We start from the raw sequence: 17,991 nt of genomic DNA, 5'->3' as shown, positions 1-17,991 counted from the left end.
TACTCGTCTGTAGCTAACAGTGACGTCGAACTAACAAAGGGCAGTTGTGTTTNTCCGGAGCTACTGACGTCGAACTAACAAAGGGCAGTTGTGTTTGAGTGGCCGTTATAGACATAGTTTTCAATATTATTACTTACGTCTTATTTATATTATTTATAACTTGTTTTATTCAACGACCCGTCTATTGACAATCGTCATCATAGCCAACCAACTCCGTCTCACTTGGATATACCTACTAACCAACTGTACTAGGATTCAGGTCAGACGTATTGTACATTACATATAACTTATATTTACTAAACATCTGAAATATAACTTTACTTTGTCGTTGACATAAAACAATAGTCTAATTTTATTTAATAATCTATCCCCTGTAACTAAGGTACACGATTGCCTGTGTCTCCTTCAGGCAATTAAAACTCATTTAAGGAGATAGGGACGATATTTGGGCAGACGTCGGGTAGCTTCCGATTCTTGGATTTGACCAAGATCCTCAACTATTTAAAAAGCCCCTAACACACACAAGAGTTTTGTTTAGTATTCATGTTAAAAATGGCTTTTTAAGGTAGCGTAATCTTAAGAAATTTTTCTTTTAAGATAGTTCTATTGATAATTGGCGTTAATAGGTTAAAACAGATTAAAATTGTATTGACACATAGGTAAAATAATTGGTCTATCGAGAGCTATAAAAATGTTCATGGACAAACACAAAAAAAAACACATTTTGAATTTGAAATGATTTAATAAATGAAAATAAGACTATTAAAAAATGAATAAGTCTACAGATTGTGCAGTAATAATTACTATATTAGCATATTTTAGTGAAAAAAATTTAAATATTTGTTTAATTTATTTTATACAAATTTATTTCCAATAAAAATTTAACAGCAAAGTGTCAGAATTATTTAAATTAGTTATTTGAATAAATACTAAAATAACAACTTTTTTTTTTTAATAGCGTTTAAAATAAAAATTTAGTTTTAAACATTTAAATTAGATGTTCAGAATAGTAGAACAAATTAATTATGTTCTTTTCTGTAATTGAATGTGAATACGTTTCACTGAAAAAATATATTTGTAAGACAATTAATTTGGTGGAAAATAATTTAGATTATAGTTATATATAACACAAAACAATGAGAATTAAAAAATTAATTTATTTATTGAATATTTTAAACAAACAGACGTCCTACCAGGTTTATATTTATAATATATAATATGTAGCTATAATTTTTTTAATTTTTAGCAATTTGTTTACAACACTTGAGAAAATCCTAAGCCAATAAAATGTATATACTCGTGATTTCATTACATATTTTATTTTATCAATACTTCACATTAAAATAAAATTAATTATACTCATTACAATGTAATAAAACAGCATAAAAAGGTAAAATTAGATTAAATTTGATATTATTATTATAATTATTACTATAATCAATCATACAATAAAAAATATGTTATAAATTTTGCTATATATTCATTGGGTTAATATTATTTTATATTAAATAAAAGAAATTATTCAAATTGATTGAAAAATAAATCTTCTAAAGTGTAACAAATTTATTAATTTCATTTCAAAGTATACGTTCATATACACGTGTCGTAAACCCGAGTATTTATATAACAAAATATTTGTAATATTTTTAAGGGGTATATGTTAATTTACAAAACTGAATATTAGTTTACCTCCAGAAGACATTTTTGTCAACTACCAACTATTGACAACGGGCGAAGAATTACACCACTACTGGTACTGACCATTGGCTAGCCCATACTAGTGTATTACAGGCTGGTGTCCTGTCCAAGTGCTGATCCAGTATTAGCGAACAGTATTTGGATTGCATAACCTACAAAATATTGTCGTAAAACTACTTATACAAAAACTCCAGCACTTATCTATCAGTACAAAAAAGCGTTATCATCTCTGACATATGCGTCATATATCTCAGGGTCACATTAGTTGTAGCGGCTACTGCACTTATTGTTATTTTCTGATTGGGTACATCCCTCAAACAAACCACTGATTACACCGGCACGCAAAAAAAAAAAAATTGTCTGTACTTTTGACCGGACCCACCTACAGACATGTATTTTGACCCGTTAAATCCGAATTTGAAGTTCGTTTGGCCCGGTCACCCTTCAGATTGAGTAAAATGCAAAAAACCAAAAAATAGGTAAAAAATTGCAAAAAACTGCAATCAAAGCGATGAAAAAATTTTGTGATCCCTGATCAAGTATGATTTTTATGTATTTCAATTTACTGAAACTGAATCTGAACGTTAATTAGCCTGTTGAGTCGTTAACATTTGAAAAATAGCAAAAAAACCCAAAAAATTATAATAAATTATGAAAAATCGAAATTATCCAAATGAAAACAATTTTTTGGATTCAGATTGAGTATGATTTTTATGTATTTTATTCCACTGAATTTGAATCTGAAGTTTTCTTGTCCCATTAATAAGCGACGTTACAATTTTTGTGTTAATTTCATTATTTTTTAAAATGTTGACGTATACGCCAAAAAACTAGTATAACTAAAGAAATTTATATATGATTAATATAACACGTATTTATAAGAACAAAAATTGAAGGGCTATTTACAAAACTACAAAAGTGATAATATTAAAAATAAAAAAAAGACAAATTGTGTTTCTGGCCTTCCTGAAAAGTATAAATAATGTTGCATCAGAAAATAGTATTTTAATAAACAATATAAGGGACAGGAGATGGACCTCAAAATATTTAACCAATTATAAATCAAAAAATAAATAATTTTCAACAAAATNAGATGGACCTCAAAATATTTAACCAATTATAAATCAAAAAATAAATTATTTTAGGACTAATTTAGTAGTCAACGATAAATCCTACCTATATGAACAGTGTTAGTTTTTTATACTTTAATTGACTTTTTTTAAATAAAATTTTTCAGTGGAAATAGTATCCAGCAGTCGTAAGGCTAGTTCTTACATTTTTGGTAACGTATAAGCAGCTGAGGTAGAGGATAATACTGGAAACACAAGTGTGTGTTTCAATTATAATATATTTTGTAAAGCTATTTCCATAGACAAGCCAATTCTCGAACTAGTAGTCTGCATATACATATATATAGTCTGTTATTGTAGATCGCCATTAAATATATAAATACGTAAGAACGACAAGAAACTATACTTTGGAAGTATCTGTTACATGTGTATACGTCACTCATAAGGCTAGGTTCTACCTTTTTAGTAACGTATAAGCAGTTAGGGTAAAGGATATTAACAGGTATATTGTAATAATATTTAAAGTTATTTGTTATTACACTTATTATAGCAGTAGTACCACGTATTACCCATTTAACAAAACCCTAAATGTCTTATCACTTATCGATAATCGGCGGCATTTTAATAAATGACATGGGTATGTAGTGAGGGTGATGCAGCTCGTATTGGTGTATGTATAACCCTTCCGTATTCATAATGCAAATACTTGCCAAGCACAGTAAAACTAATTAGGGCAGTTTGCGCTTACGGCGGTGACAGCCAAACCATAAACGTCAACCAAATACTTAATCCAATCGCTCCATCTAAACAATACAATTAAACAATTAGAACAGAAAGCATCAGTTTTCTAGATCATGCTAGGAATCATTGGCCTACCCCCTTCCGACTATAAAAAGCCATTTTTTCTCGTCTAAACCAGTTCTTTCAGCGATTTTAAAATGCACAAAATCTACGACACACTAATCAATAGTACACTCTCTGGGATTCAGCCGATTTATAAATTAATTTGGACTTAGAACATTTTTCTTTAAAACTAAATAATAACACTTGGAAATTTTAAAGTGAATTTTGTTATTGTGAGTCTTTTAATTTAATTGAATTTGTTCATTTAATAATAGTATTTAATTTTTCATATTATGGAAATAAATATCTAATAATATTTTGAGCATTAGGTCTTTTTTTTTTAATAATTTATTTTAATAATAATAAACCTAACCCAACGTAAAATTTTTATCTAACAGTAGAAATTTATTGTGAGCTTTTCTTATTGGGTAATTAGTCTCGTCGATAATGTCTTTGTTTTAACAAACATCGCGCCGGCAGACAACGCAGAGAAACTTACGAGTATATTTGCAGTGTTTAATTTTTGTCTTGGTGATTATTGTGCCGCATCCTATCAAGACGTTAGCACCGGGACACATTGGGCCATCACAATTCCGCCATGGTAAATTTTTTACATAGATATAAATATTTTTGAATCTTGTTTTGACCAGGCCAGAGGTATATTTCAGAAATATTGGTGTCAATCTTTCAATAAAATATGTTATCTCAAAAGAAAATACTTATTCAACAAACGTAAAAAAATGAAAAAAGTCAGGTTATAATTATAATTCTAATAAAATATAGTGTTTAGAATCTTCTACAAGTAAAATCAGTCATAGACTTTGTGTAATTAAATTATATTATTTAAAATTTGAATTGTTTTCGTATGTAATTTTATTGACTGTATGACGTGTAGTGTAAATCGTATACGTTGCGTATTTAATACCTGAATCAACATTAGATTATTTGAAATATTATTGCATTACATATGTAGTATCACATTTTAATACATGTAATAATTAATACTTATATTTAATAAAATACATCACCAAATCAGTGTTTCCCCGTGGATAAGATGAGTAATAAAATAATACCCTTACACAAGATTTAACCTCCCTCTTACGCATTCCATAAAATGCCCACGTAAAAGATTCTATCACATTAACCAATCAAATACAGCAAAAAATATTTCAAGAATCTCACCAGAGATCGCTAAACCAGTTTTGCAGGCTATAAAAAGGCCATTTTCCCCCAAATTCGGGTGGTTCCTCTGCGGCTTCGCTTCCCTTAGTGTGGTTTGTTTCGCGGTGGTACGATTTCTGAACATCCCTCTAGCGGATACTGGGACGCCTTGCCATTCTATCTATACATCTCTACAGCTCTCTGGAATACTCAACCAAGATACAAAAAGTGAATGTGCGTGAGTTTATGTTTCATTCTTAGTTACAATTTTATATGAATTCTACATAATTTTTACCCTCTTTCGTAATTACTGAAAAATATTATACATCTTATTTTCGGTCGAATACTTTTGGTGTGTAAATATTCTAACACATATAAAATATTGGTGTTTGTTTATTTTCTTTTTATTTACATTTATATTCATATATATATAAGCATATTCTAAGGTAATTAATTTGATTGAATTGTATTTATTACTTATTGAAGGGCCACAACCTGGCTGGACAGGGTAATAGTACAATAATATCATAATTAGAATTTTTAGTTAATATTAAGATTTTTTCAAAGTGTCTCTCCACTTTTCGACCAGCTAGTCTGATCTATGCCATAATGCCGGCAATCGGAGTGTAGGACACTTATATAATTTATAACGCATAAATTATTAATATTATTTTGTAATATACATTAGATATTCTAAGGTACTTAATTTGATTGAGTTGTATCTAATACTTATTGAAGGGCCACAACCTGGCTGGACAGGGTAATAGTACAATAATATCATAATTACGATTTTAGTTAACCATAAGATTTCTTCATAGTGTCTCTCCACTTATCGACTAGCTAGTCTGATCTCTGCCACAGTGCGGGCAATCGGAGTGTAGGACACTAACATAACTTATCGTGCATAAATCTATAGTACAGTCGCATCTAACCTAGGTCGTCCTACAGGTGATTGAAAAGAAGTAGGCCACATATCATAAGGTTCTTTGCATAAAGACAAAGATATTATTTGAGATCTCGCGTTGGTATATCCAGCTACGAAATACAAATAAATCAGAGTCGAAATATTATACTAAAAACTAATATTTTACTAATATATATTTATAACTAACATCATACTAAACAACTAAAAGTGTCTCTCCACTTATCGACCAGCTAGTCTGATCTATGCCACAGTGCCGGTGATCGGAGTGTAGGACACTAGTATAATCTATTGTGCAAAGAACTGAAATTGAGCTCGCATCTACCCTAGATCACCATTTGGACGACTGAAAAGACGTAGGCCACTTGGAAATAGTTTTGTTGCACAGGACAGTTATGTTGCTTAGAAGTTATTCATTTGCTTTATAAATTATTAAATAATAAATATATTAACGTAAAACATCATATACAAGGTTAAGAACTATACTACATAAATATACAAAAGGTTTTTGCAAAAAGACAGAGTTATAATAAACTTAGATTTCACCTTGGGTAGATTTAATATAGAATTGTACTAGAAAAGTAGTTACACGCGAGTTGGTAATAATATAAACCGTATAAATATAATTGCGTACATTAATGCGTAAACGTATACATCGATAATTGTTACATCAACAACATCATTCATCTCAAGAGAATATCAGGATAGTCAGAGGTAAGTGGAACATTTGTTTACATAATAAGTCTATAATAGATCCTTTACTGAAGAATTTTTTAGTAATAAACAATTAGAACAGGATAAGTCATTGAGAATAAACTAAAATATTTTTATAAAAAACACGATACTTGTGACTCGCCGGAAATTAGTTTACTCGTTTGTGTGCAGGAGCTAGGTAGTGACCCTTCTTTGTAATTTCATCTTATTCATACATTAGACGTCTTTACACAAGCATACATACCCCGAGATCCCTTTCTATTTCATTTTATTGTAGTCACTGCCGGGTATCTATAGACACTTTTACTTTCCATTGGTGCCCATCCTTTTTACACTACGCCCGCTACGAGTATTATTTCCTTATTGGCCAACTGTGTTACATTTCTTTACATTTCTTCCCTTTCACACTCCGAGCCCCAAATACCTTTAGTAACATTCCTTCGCCACCTTATTATAGCCATTTTATTTATTACAAGACTACATACCTACACTCTCTCGTTTCTCTTTTTGTTTATTACAAGCCTATTCCCCTTATACTTTTTCTTTTTGTTTATTACACATAGGACGTAAAGTAAGTACAATTTAACCTATGCTTTCAAACATCCAGTAATCTATCGCGTAATAAGCCATTAATAAAAATTAAAGAAATTAAATAAATTAATAAAAAAAAATATGTAACTTTAAAGAAATGTTAATATTGCAAATACTCCATTTCCTAGTATTTCATTAATTACCATTTGCTTAAACTCTTTTATTATTTTTATTTTTAAATTAATTAAATGAAATTATATGAATATAAAAAAATTAACATTCCAAATATTCCCCTACAATTCATTATTACAATCTATTATTTCTTTTATTTCCCTAATTTATTCTTTTTATTTTTGGTTAATTACACTCGACATTTCAGAGTACTTGTGTCTTGCACTTCGTCTGCACTTCATACCTAGGTGTTACCTTTATTCCCTTCCTATAAGAACGTCCTTTTGACACAGCTAATCCGGAGTGTCACCCGAACACGGTAACTGCTAAAACCAAATTATTTTTTATTCACGTGGCTTAAAAATATTATTAGGATATGCAAATAAAATAGATGTCAAAATGAATTTAACAGACATACCGTTGGGTATTTCTGTCCAAATAATAAGGTTGGCGGATTATTTTAAGCAATTACAAGTACAAGTAAACCGAGAGCGGCACAGAATCTACAATAAATTGAAAAATGAAATTTAAATTAACTTAAATAATAGTAATGAAATACAATAAATGATTGGATATAGGGATTACAATTATTTGTTATTTTAGAATATTTTAAATAATAGTTAAAAATATTTGTAATAAAGTTCATATATCGAACTTGAATTATTATATTTTGAGATTTTATTTAGTATATTATCACAGGCATTAAAATCGTAATATTTACCAAAGTATGTATTCTTAAATTTTGCCTTGTAGAATAATATTGTTATCAGCACATCATTGAATCTGTATAGTGAATTCTCTAAAAATTACAATTGTATTAAAAAATATATCAATTTTTTTAAAAAATTTTTTAATTATTACTCTGGTCATTAATATTTTTCTTCATATCAACGACAGTACTTTTGAGGTTTTCATTGTCATTTTCGCTCAGTGTTACTACCTAAAATATGCAAAATAGTTATTGTTATACATTTATTAAATACCCTTATTTTTCAAGTTCCATATTTTAATAGGTACCCGGAAATTTTTTTTTAAATTGTATTTAAACAAATACCCTGTAAAATTTGAACGCTATTAAACTTTACTAACATTTGGCTCTTTAATCTTAAAGTTTAACATATAATTAAATTTATGTTGCTTATTATTCGAAAAAAAATTTAATTCACAAAAATTAGTATAGAATTTAAAGTATTTTTAATTTACTAAAACAAGATCATTTTATAATTTCGGAAGTTATTATATAATGATGAGACGAATGTTGTTAGTTTTATCATTAGTCACTTCCCTGTAAATTCAAACTAACAAGTTAACTTCCATCGATAGTTGGATAATTACGAGTATTATTTTATAAAATACTAATGACCAATATAGCTATAATAACTACTTTTAACTACTGTTGTTATTAATGAGTGCATAAAAAAATTGTATTGATTTATACATTTTTCAAAAAGTTATAGAAATATAAAGTTAAAAATGTAAAATATTAAATCGAGAATTTTAACACAAAAATAAACTACGGTAGCCATTTTCACCATAAAAACAAAATAAAGTCCGAAAATTTTTTTTTCATGATAGAATATATTACATTAGCTTTAATTTAAGGTATATATAAAAGAGTTAAAAGTAAATTTTACAGGACTGTAATAAGGCCAGCTATGATATATGGTTCAGAGTGTTGGGCAGTTGATAAGAAAGTAGAACAGAGAATGAGAGTAGCAGAGATGAGAATGCTTAGATGGATGAGTGGAGTGACTAGAAAAGAGAGAATAAGGAACGAGCATATAAGAAGGAGTATAGGTGTAGCGTCAATCGTTGATAAGATGAGAGAAAATAGACTTAGATGGTTTGGTCATATTATGAGGAGAGAGGAATTGGAAACTGTAAGTACAGTTATAGAAATGAATGTTGAAGGAAGAAGAAGTAGAGGAAGACTAAAAAAGAGATGAAGGAATGTAATACACGATATAACACGATATAAGGACTGTTGATGTGGAGATCGTGTCAATTGGAAGTTTAGGATAAGGGTGGTTGACCCCAAGTAATTGGGATTAAGGCGATGAAAAAGAAGAAGACCTATAATATATGAATAAATACTTATTATAGTAATTAAATTTGAATGAAATTGATATTTAATAATTTAATATTGTAATTTTTACTTATCTATTATATCATACTTTTATGGAAAACGTGTATAAAAATAAAATTTTCATCAGAGTTAAAAATATAATTTTCTAAATCAATTTTTCGCGTCAATTTCATATCTGCAATTAGATTTTTTTCAGTTAACTCTAATTATACTGGAATATTTCTAAACATTAGTATATTATAAAATACTAGTAATAATAGCGTATACAGAATATAGTTTTGGATATTTCAATAGTAGCATCTATGTAAACACGAAGAGTTATATAGAAATGATAACTAGGGTTTATTTCGTTGTAAACACAAAAAATAGTGATTTTAACGAAATGTTGAGATTTTCTCATAAATTAATGTTAATAGTAATTATATAAGTGTATAATAAAAATTGATCACTTGTAGCTAATATTATTTTAAATTAAAATTATATTAAAAATATAAATTTAAAACTAAAAAATAATAAAATATTTTACACAAAAAGCATCATAAATACTGAAAAATTGCGGATACGTATTCGGAAACAATGTTACTATTATCCATATTAAAAACATAAATTTTGTTGTGGGTTTTTGAGTTGAATATTTCTAATATTTTTTAGTTTTAAATTAACATTTTTAATATAATTTTAATTCAAAATCCTCATAAAATTTTCTATTTAATGATATCAATTTTGAACTTACAAGTTAAGCTAAAAAAAGTTAAAAGTACAACATTTTTACGTTATTAACTTATAAAAATCAATTTTAAAGGAAAACAAAATAGAATAAACATGACATTTAGAATCGAAGTTTTGCACAAAGTATTTTTAACATATTAGAATACTTTAGTTAAGAATATTAAAGTGATATAATTATTTTATACTTTCTAAACTATTTAGAAATCATAAAAAATTAGTTCTATGGAGCTAAATTCTTGGCGGCACATTGGGATGTGGTATATGTTTTGTGGTGGGATTTAATTCAGAAAAATGCGTGACGAAGTCGAATAACGAACTTTTATAACGAAAAAACTATGATGCTATATAAATATGATAAAGTGTTGCATCATTATATGTGTGACAGGATATGAAACGTACATTATTAGTTTTTATAATTAGTTATTCAATTGCAGTTATCAATATTTTAATTAAAGAAAATAAAATTCAAACCTTAATTTGATAAGTATTCGTAAAAAACTAAAATAATCCAGCGAATATTCGCTGTTAACTCGCTAAAGTACCACGTGACACCTATTTGCAGTGAAAAATTCGCCGCATCAAATTCCAGCTTATATGTTAGAGCTGCTTCTTTAAATAAGTGTTTTATATGCGTGTTATTACCTTACTGCACTCGTAAATAAATATTTTATTTTTTTATTTAATTATTTAATATATTTGACTAAATTTAGTATTGAATAATTTGTAATAAGCAAAAAGAATGAGGTCGGGCGCCTTGTAATAAATAAGAAAATATGAGGCAACAGATCGCTTTGTAAAGAGAAGAAGATAATGGCTCTCGGGTGTGATCGGTAAACGGTCACCCTCAATAATAGAATGAAAGTAAAAGGGATCTCGAGTATGTATGCGCCTACAGAAGTACGTCTGATATATGTATATATTATATGAGTAAAGATGAAATATTAACAAAAGGTTACTATTCAGTTCTTGCACAGAAATGTATACACGAATTTACATGAGTCGTGAGTATCATATTTTTCTTATGTAGTTATTTTAGTCATTTCATTTCCGACGACTTACCTCACTCTAATTGTTTATTACTAAAAATCCTCCATTGAAGGTAATATTATATATTTATTATATGAATAATTGTTTTCACTTACCTCTAATTATCCTGATATGACAAATATTTTGTTATGATGAATCATAAAGTTGATGTCACTATTAACGATATGTATGTATGTACGTTTGTGTAAGCACTTGATATTATCCGATTTATATTATTATATTAACTCACGTGTAACTGTCTAATATTAACGTATTTATAATTTCATAATTTTTAAAACCAGTAAAGAGATTCTAAATAACATAACTGTCTAGTGCAAAAACTATTTCCAAGTGGCCTACGTTATTTCAGTCTATAGAGTGATCAAGGGTAGATGCGAGTTCAATTTCAGTTCTTTGCACAATAAATTATACTAGTGTCGTACACTCCGGTGGCCCTCACTGTGACAGAGATCCGATTGGCTAGTCGACAAGTGGAGAGACACTTTGAAGAACTCTTCAGGTTAATTAATATTTTGATTGTGATATTATTGCACTAGTACTCTGTCCAGCCAGGTTATGGCCCTTCAATAAGTTATAGAACTCAATGCAATATAATCTTGTGTTTTTTTGAACTATGTTAAGGTGTATAGTAAAAATATTTATATTAAATACCAATATGTTTTATGTGTTGAAATTTTTGTATCATCAAATAGTGTTTGGCTGAAAATAAAATGTATAATTATTCTTCTAAGTCCCATTGACTAAAAATGGAATGTAGAATGGTGTAGATTTGATATAAAATTGTAACCAAGAGTAAACTATATACTGACGTAGATTCCATGTGTGTGAACATCGCCCAAGAATTCCCATTTTTTTTGGAAAAAACTAGTTTTGCTATCTTTAGTGAGATTCTTAAGATATTTTTTGTTGTATTTAATTGGTCAGTATGATAGAATCTATTACGTAGGCGTTTTATGGAATGCGTAAGAGGGAAGTCGAATTTTGTGTAAGAATATTATTTTTTAATTCATCTTATCTACGGGGAACATTGATTTGGTGATATATTTATATTAAGTTTATGAATTATTTATTACATGTATTAAAATGTGATACTACAAATTTGAATCATTATATCTTTTTTCATTTATTTCATGGTTACTTATATTTTTTAAAATACCGTGCTTAAAAATCAATAAGTAAAATTCAAATAGAAAACAATACAATAGAAATTATGTAACATTAAGTATTTTTTTAGCAAATTGTGTTTTTACTATTTTCATCGAAGGAACTTCGTTTCTATTGGGTGTTGTATGGCACTATTTTTGAATTTTCACATAAATGAATTACATAACACATCATAATTATCAATTTACAAAATTATGACTTTTTTTTATCAAATCGACTGTATTCAATCAACACTTTCAGTTTTATGAGTCAGATTCAAAAATGTTTTATCTATTGTATTTGATACTTTAGTAAACACTAGTACATAACCCAACCAGTTACTATCAGGGGTGGACTAAGAAGTATTCTCTGTTAATAAAAAAATCGTTCCGCATCAATATATTTACCGGCTCTATTTATTGTATTAGTCAATAAAAAATTATAGACCAAAACAATAAATGTTATCAATTAAGAAAATATATCCTCATGACCCCATTGAAATACTTATACTATTGGTTTTTAATGTCTTTTATTTTAAAAATAATTTGATAATTTTCACACGGAAAAAATTAATAGTTAAAATAATGACTAGTGTAATAAAAAAAACGGTAGCACAGTGAGGTCCTGGCACATAGTGATTAAAATTACTATTATAAGAAACGCTTCGATGCAAATCTGTAGATAGTGTTTAATTTTAAGAAATTGGTGGATTGTTCAAAAGCAAAATTCTAACTAAAAAGAAACACGGTAAAATTGCAAAAACATCATTGCCACAGGCAATGATTTTTACTGAATCGACATATGTTCATCGCATTCGTTTTTTGATAAAACTGGCAATTTAAGCTAATTCAAATGTTAAATTTAATTTTTTCGACTTAAAAAAAAAATTGAAATAAGTTAACTTAATATTTTATGTCAATTAAAATCCCCCCCTGTGGTCAGGTAAAGAGTCAAATTTTCAAAAATTTATATCAAATGAAAGAAAAATATCTAAGGTTTCAATGTGTAAAAGAATTATTTTAAATTTTTCATTTATCAAAAAGTTATGGCAATATTTAGAAAAAAAAATGTCGAAATTTACTAATTTTAAAAATCGTAATTTTTTGGGGAAAATTTACTATTTACGGTGAATGAGGTCAAAATTTTCAATTTTTGAGGGTTATTTCTTCAACTAGATATGATTTGTGATCTTTTGACGTATCGTTGAGGAAAATTGGTCCAGTGAAAGCTGAGAAAAAGTAGTGACAGACTCACAAAAAAAAAATAAATAAACACATCGTGATAAAATTAATACCTTGTCAGCTTCGCATCGAAGCTTAAACAGTTGGAATAACTAAATAAATGATTGGGTTAATTGATAATTGAGTTATTCTAACTGTCTTAATTTTAGTTGTCACTATTGTTGTGCGGGCCCACGTGGTAAAAGGAATTAAACTTAATAAGAAAAAGAAAACACTCACTTTTCAATAAAACTTTAGAATATATAATTTGATTGACACAATTAATAATACAATACACGTTATTTATTAATATTAATACAAATGAATAGAATAATAAAATAGAATGACATAGAATGATATAGAATGATTTAGAATGATATAGAATGAGTGTAACTAGCGCATACTAAACCACGACTGACTGTAGGGTACTTACAGTGGGAGTCCTTTGCCCATGGTTGCCCTAAAACCCTTGGTCAGCACATTTCTGTGTTCGACGACAGTCGGACGACCATGTATTATATACTCTACACAATTATAAAATAATATTCAGGGGTTCTTAACACTATATTAACCGATTATATAGTTATTCAACCAATATTTTTTCCCTGCAATTTTTTAATTCTTTTTTTAAAGACAATAAATATGATAAACGTTACGGGATAAAAGTTTTATTCTATTTAGTGTGTCAATGAACACTAAACTATTCCCATTCCAAACCTAAAAAATAACGATCCATTTTAGTTGTTTTTCTTAAAAATTATACAAAGTGATTTTTTTATCATGACCCACTCATTTACTTGCAGATTAAATATAATTTATTATATTTAGCTCTCACCGAACCGATTTCATTCAACGATATGTTAAAAGATCACAAATAGTATTTAGTCAAAGACATAACCCACAAAAATTGAACAAATTTCCCTCGTTCCCCGTAATTGGGGGAAACCTTCAAAAAAATTTCAACTTTAAAAATCGTTAATTTTAGACATTTTGTCAATTTTTTTTATTAAAATTTCCATAACTTTTTCAATAATGATTATATAAGTATAATTTATTTTATAGATGTATAATGTTTTTACTTATCATTTGTTACATTTTTTTAATAAATTGAACCCTTTATCTGGCCACAGCGGGGAATTCAAAATGACAACTTTTTCACAAAAAATTTACTTTTTCAACTTAACTTTTGAAAGTGTTCCGGAAAGTCTGACAATTTTATATATATCTTAAAGTAAAGCTAATGTAATTTACTTTATAATGGAAAAAAAAAATTTCGGACTTTAGTTTATCTTCACGGTGAAAAGGGCTACCAAATGCTATTATTGTGTGAAAATTCTCGATTTTATTTTTTACATTTTTAACTTTATAATGCTAAAACTTATTTAAAAGTGTATGGATCGACACAATTTTTATACGAGAAATAATATTTATATCCCTTTTTCATTCGACATACATTATCTTCATCAGGATATTAATAAGGAAATATCAGATCATGTAGCATGTAGATTTTGGAATAATCCACCAATTTTTTAAAATTAAACACTATCTAAAGATTTATATCGAGGCGTTTTTTTTGTTATAGAGATTTTAAACATTGTCAGATATCATTATACTTGATCCAAATATGCCACGTTATCACTGTGCCGCGACTCCCCTGTGCTGAGGTTTTTTTTATCATAACCCACTCAATTACTTACAGAATAAATATAATTTAAACATTTTTTTTTTTTGTTTTTCTTTAGTTACACATTATTCTTGAATTATTAACTATTTAAAACTTTTTATATTCATCCCTTATGCCTTGTAAGGGTGATAACTTTGTTTTTTCAAAGAGGAACACATATTTTGAAATTAATAAAATGTTTGAGTTTTTAATTTAATTGTAAATGACATTTGAAGTTTTAATATAACTTTTTTAGTTTATTAGATATAAACATTTCAAATTTCAAATTTTTAAGTTAATATACATGTATAATACACAAGAGATTATAAAAAACTAAAAATTCAAATACCATTTACTGTCAGTATGTGTTTAGCGTTAATAATGGTAACATTGTTTCCGAAATATGTATCCGCGACTTTTCATTAATTTTTTGTGGCTTTGAGTTTAATATTTTTTAGTTTTTTAAATTAATAATATTTTTAATATAGTTTTAATTTTACTGTATAATATAAGTGACATTGTTCAAAATAACATCTGTAATATATATTTTCAAAAACACATAAAATTTGAGTTTTACTTTGAGTTGAAATATATTTGAAAGATTCTTAATAAATTATGACAATATTCTATGTAATATTATATTATTACATATAATATTAATATATAATATGATGCTATCTCTACATGTATGTACATGTATGTCACATATTATGATTATACAAGATCACCAAAACAGGGTTCTCTTATTTAAAATACAAAATAACCAGTTAATTATTGGATAAAATCTACTCATTGTAGAGATTATTAAGTAACGCCTACACGCAGGAACCCCATTTTAATTAACCAATTAGAATACAAAGCCTCAGCTTCTAGGATCACGGTAGAGATCGCTGGGCTACCCCCTTCACACTATAAAAAGCCATTTTTCCCCATCTAAACCAGTTCTTTTGACGATTTTAAAATACACAAAATCTACGACACTCTACTCAAAATTTCACTCTCCGGGACTTAGTCGATTTTTTAATTAATTTGGACTTAGAATATTTTTCTTTAAAACTAAATGACACTTTGAAATTTTAAAGTGAATTTTGTTTTGGTGAATCTTTTAATTTAATTTAATTTATTCAATTAATAATATTTTATTTTTCTTATTGTGGAAATAAATATGATTACGTGCGCGATCGATGTAAAAATTCTTTGAGTCGTGTGTATGTGGTGTTGTTACTGTTTTGGCCCTTGTCAAAGTGTTCCATAAGACTTTTCGTGAATAATAGTTTTTTTTTTTATATATAGACAATCGCCCTTGCGATTCGCGTGTACTTTAGTACGCAAATATAGTAAATTCGCCCTGCGACGCGCCTGTACCCATCTACATCGCCATATCATCGCCTTGCGATTAACCACATCCCATTGATGTTAATGAATGAATTGTATCCACCATTTGGTTGAAAGGTTATTCATTCCAGATCAGTTCATTTGTACAACTTTCAAGACTACAGTAATTGCTAAGTAATTAATTAGTTGTCATTATCTTTTTACTTTTACATATATTACTATTTATTTGTTTTTGCGCCAGTGTTGCATTAGTATTAAGTGACCCCCCCATCCACAATTTTATAATAGTTTAAATATATATTATTACTTTAATATAACTCCTTATATTGTAATTCTTATTATTTTATTTGGTGTAAGTACCATCCTCTTATATACAGTCCACTCCCTATTTCTTTCTCCGGCATAATTAGATAACCTTACTGAACGTTAACTAATCCGCACATTATAACCGGGCGTTCCGTTCAAACAATTCATTTGGTTTAATGATGATCTAAAATTGAAAATTTTTTTTTACTGTTTTTATTATTTCATTGATGCGAAGCTGAGAAGGTATTAATTTTACCATGATGTGTTTTTTTTTTATGCCTGTTGCCACTTTTTCTTAGCTCTCACAGGACCGATTTCTTTCAACAATACGTCAAAAGATCACAAATCGTATCGCGATGAAGACATTACCATTAATAATTGAAAAAATTTCTCTCGTTCCCCGCAAATGGGGGAAATCTCCAATAAAATTTCAATTTTTTAAATCGATAAATTTTGTCATTTTTTTCACTATTTTTTCTTAGAACTTCCATTACTTTTTCAAAAGTTAATAAATAAACATAACTTATTTATATATTAAAACCTTGGATATTTCTCTTTTATTTGATATCATTTTTTTGAAAATCTAACACTTAACCTGCTTACAGGGAGGGATTTAAAATAGCAACATTTATACAAAAACTAACTTTTTCAACTTCATTTTTGAAAATGTTCCGGAAATACATCGTCCTTTAAATATATATTAAATTAAAGTCTATGTCATGTACTAAAAAACGAAAAAAAAAATTTATCCCGACACCTTATCTTCCATGTGCAAATGGCTACCGTATTCAAAAATATGCTATTTTTGTATTAAAATTCTGGGTTTTGTATTTTATTTTATTTTAAAATATCTTATTACGGGAACACACTGATTTTAATGAATATTATATAATTTAATTGACATAGAATAAAGTTCATAAGACATAAGAAATTAATCTTATTAAAATTTTTTTACTTTTTTAAAGTCGAAAAAATAATTTTAAAATTTGAGTTAGCTTAATTAGCCAATTTTATCATGTGACGAAAGCAATGAACAGTTGCCGAATCTGTAATACTTGTGGCTTCTACGTTTAGGGTACGAGGTTCGAATTCGCTTATGTTATTAATATTTTGCATTTTTTTTGAGTTAGAAAAACATTTTCAAATCATTTGATTTTTATCTCATTTAGATTCAATAACTTCAATAAATATCAAGGATCCCATCACTATAGTCTACCCTCGTGAGAAGAATTTTATATTCATGTTAATATTATTTTGTGGTTCTTTTTGAATTTTCGATTTTCGATTCTATATTTTTACTTTAAATTACTATAACTTTTTGAAAAATGTATGGATCAATAAAATTTTTTTTT

At 27.7% G+C, this 17,991-nt stretch overlaps 1 long non-coding RNA gene across 2 annotated transcripts; it reads right to left on the bottom strand.

Annotated features, from left to right (window-relative positions):
- Positions 1-911: 911 nt before the first annotated feature.
- Positions 912-14,002, bottom strand: LOC126906005 (uncharacterized). Of its 2 annotated transcripts, XR_007704150.1 has the most exons (6): positions 13,576-14,002; positions 11,068-11,671; positions 7,972-8,050; positions 7,832-7,909; positions 1,690-1,850; positions 912-1,061 (listed from the first exon to the last, which is right to left on the bottom strand). It is a non-coding gene; the product is annotated as an uncharacterized LOC126906005 (long non-coding RNA). The 2 variants fall into 2 exon arrangements; XR_007704149.1 differs by lacking the exon at positions 912-1,061 and having other exon boundaries at positions 1,503-1,850.
- Between the last annotated feature and the right edge of the window lie 3,989 nt (positions 14,003-17,991).

The sequence above is a fragment of the Daktulosphaira vitifoliae genome, unplaced genomic scaffold (assembly GCF_025091365.1).
Source record: "Daktulosphaira vitifoliae isolate Bord-2020 unplaced genomic scaffold, ASM2509136v1 Scaffold_4, whole genome shotgun sequence".
Lineage (NCBI taxonomy): Eukaryota > Metazoa > Arthropoda > Insecta > Hemiptera > Phylloxeridae > Daktulosphaira > Daktulosphaira vitifoliae.
Note: the sequence above shows the minus strand (reverse complement) of the source record. Positions and strands in the feature narration are given on the sequence as shown.